The following is a 3,001-nucleotide window of genomic DNA, read 5'->3' as shown; positions in this document are numbered from 1 at the left end:
TTCTTCTTCTTCTTCTTCTTCTTCTTCTTCTTCTTCTTCTTCTTCTTCTTCTTCTTCTTCTTCTTCTTCTTCTTCTTCTTCTTCTTCTTCTTCTTCACAGGAATTAGGCCATAATGCAAGACCATAATACAAGGCTAGGTCTATGATAAATTTTTGACTGTAATAAATAAATCAATGGCTATAATAAATCTATGACAATGATGCATCTATGACCATGATAAGTCTATGGCAATGCCAAACGTATTGCAGCGGTAAATATATTGCAATGATAACTGTATGGCAGTGATAAATCTATGGAAATGATAAATGTATGATAAATGAATGGCAATGATAATTGTATGACAATGGTAAATGTATGATAAATGTATGGCAATGATAATTGTACGGCAATGGTAAATGTATGATAAATGTATGGCCATGATAAATGTATGGCAATAACAAATTTATGGAAATGATAAATCTATAGCAATGATAAATCTATGGCAATGATAAATGTATGGCAGTGATAAATCTATGGCAATGATAAATGTATAATAAATGTATGGCAATGATAAATGTATGGCAGTGATAAGTGTATGGCAATAACAAATTTATGGAAATGATAAATCAAGAGCAATGATAAATCTATGGCAATGATAAATGTATGGCAGTGATAAATCTATGGCAATGATAAATGTATAGCAGTGATAAATCTATGGCAATGATAAATGTATGATAAATGTATGGCAATGACAATTGTATGGTAATGATAAATGGATGATAAATGTATGGCAATGATAAATGTATGGCAATGGCAAATGTATGGAAATGATAAATCTATGACTATGATACGCCTATGGCTATAATAAATCTAAAGCCACGATAAATCTATGACTATGATAAATATATGGCTATAGTAAACATCTGGCAAGGCTGGCTATGATATAGTGCCTGTACACTTCGCGATATTGACGAGACACGTTCAGCGCACTGGACCACACCAATACTGAACGCAATAGCCTAACACGGTCTGCTGAATGAGATCCAAGATGGCGGAAGGTTCTACTTCCAAAGACATAGAGATTCTAATGCTATTCCAGTGATCAAAAGAACTTTTTATATAACTTAAAAATCTAGTCTTTTGAGTCTTCACGCTTTCCCTTTCATGTGAGTAATGTTAATAAGTAGTCTGTAAAGAAGGTTATCTTTTTTAAGCCTTCGCTTTCCCCTTCACGTGAGTAAAATTAATAAGCAGTCTGTAAAGAAGGTTATCTTGTGTGAGCGTTGGATATATCGTCACATTTCTTTCAGCCGGTCACCTTCCGCTAGATCTAAATCTACAGTACTGTCTGGGCATCCCGGCCGTCTGGACAAGTCGGCCGCCCGCCTAAACAGTGTTGTTCCAACTCGTTTTAAAGCCAATTTTGATTGGATATCTTGTTAATTCATAAATCAATGTAATCTTTGTTAAGTAAATGCTAACTATTTTGTGTATATTTTGTTTCTCCTTTTCCCGTTTTCACAGAATTTTTGTGTGAAATTTTACGACAGAGCCAATTAAATCAAAAGTAGGTCCGCCATTTTTCATCGTCTCCATTATCAAGATATTCAAGGAACTGCAATAAAAAAAGTTTGACTTGTTGTGAAACTGAAAATCTTTAACGTCAAATTTCCCAAAACTTGCTACATCTAGAATCTAGGCCTACTGAGCAGATAGAACTTTCTAATTCTGAGGTAGAATCTAGTGACTTTTTGTTCGCTTAAAAAAATCTAGATGTAGCCTTTTGAGTCTCTAGGCTTTTACTTTCTCGTTAGTAATACTAAATAATCTATAAAGTAAGTCTTTTTATAATGTAAGTGTTGGATCAGCATCACCATCAAAAGCCTAATCTGCGACAGACATCGGCGATCATGGTTCTCCATTCATTCCTTTGCTCAGATGCTCCTAAAAATCTACTTTACCCTGATCTTTCCCCGTTATCCTTCTGTTTACGTTATCGAAGTAGGTTGCCCTGGTCTACACCTTCCTCGTTTGCCTTCAATTTTGCCAGAGAGAGCTAGATGTTTAAAATATGTTGGATATACAGTCAAAGTCGGCCACCTATAGCTCGCTACATCAGAATTACAAAGTTCTAACTGCCCAGTACCTAGTTCTGACAAATTTGATGTCAAATATTCTGAGTTTCAGATCATGTCAATCTTTTTCGAATGCAATTCCTTGAAATATCTTGATAACGACTTCGAATTTAAAATTTTTAATAGAGCAGGGAAAACATTTGGTTCCTGACCTCATGGTCTTAGTAACTCAAAACGGCCAAAAATATCACTTAGAACGTTGTGATTCTGAGGTAGTGTATTGTCGAGGAGAAAAAAAAAAAAGAAAGTAGGACATTGTATGTAGCGTTGAATGTCCTGGCAACAGCTGAGACGTTCGGAGCGTGCCGATGGTTCAATATTTTTTGATGTTGAGTTACACCTGCCATCTTTCTCGGCTGACAATGATCAAATGTGAGGCAGCGTGGTGAAATCAGGCGCTCGTCAAAGTAATCAAAGTAAAGAAACTGGCATTTTGCGTAGATTTTGTGAATTTTTATCACATTTTTGTTTTTTGGCTCAACACTTTCCATGCCCATTAAAATGCACACTTTTGTATGGACTATACTGAAAAACATCTATTAAAGGCACAAAAATGTTAATTTTCAGTTTCCACGGACTCTCAAGCTAAGGAAATAACACATCGTTGGCGGCTCTTTTCTCACTAATTTTACCTCTGAAACCAGGTGACCCCCACCTCCTTCATTCGCAAATATCTTGACTTCTCTTCAAGATAAATGGATCTTTTTTAAAATCCAAAGCAAGGCAAATAAACAAGCTTCAAGATGATACCAATAACTCCACTTGCCCCAAAATTGACGAGAGCCTGATTCCACCGCGTCGTGACTCAAATGGCATTGGGGTTTCGGATAGACAGAGACTTAAACTTCATTTAAAAAATCAATGAATAGAAGAAAAAAAATTCCGC

At 35.7% G+C, this 3,001-nt stretch overlaps 1 protein-coding gene across 1 annotated transcript in view; it reads left to right on the top strand.

The window, feature by feature from the left end:
- Positions 1-794: 794 nt before the first annotated feature.
- Positions 795-3,001, top strand: part of LOC101861110 — a gene marked incomplete in the record, with an annotated part of 15,697 nt that continues 13,490 nt past the window's right edge. Inside the window, 1 exon segment of the mRNA XM_013080421.1 lies at positions 795-1,145.

This window comes from Aplysia californica, unplaced genomic scaffold, assembly GCF_000002075.1.
Source record: "Aplysia californica isolate F4 #8 unplaced genomic scaffold, AplCal3.0 scaffold00085, whole genome shotgun sequence".
NCBI classification, from domain to species: Eukaryota; Metazoa; Mollusca; class Gastropoda; order Aplysiida; family Aplysiidae; genus Aplysia; species Aplysia californica.
Note: the sequence above shows the minus strand (reverse complement) of the source record. Positions and strands in the feature narration are given on the sequence as shown.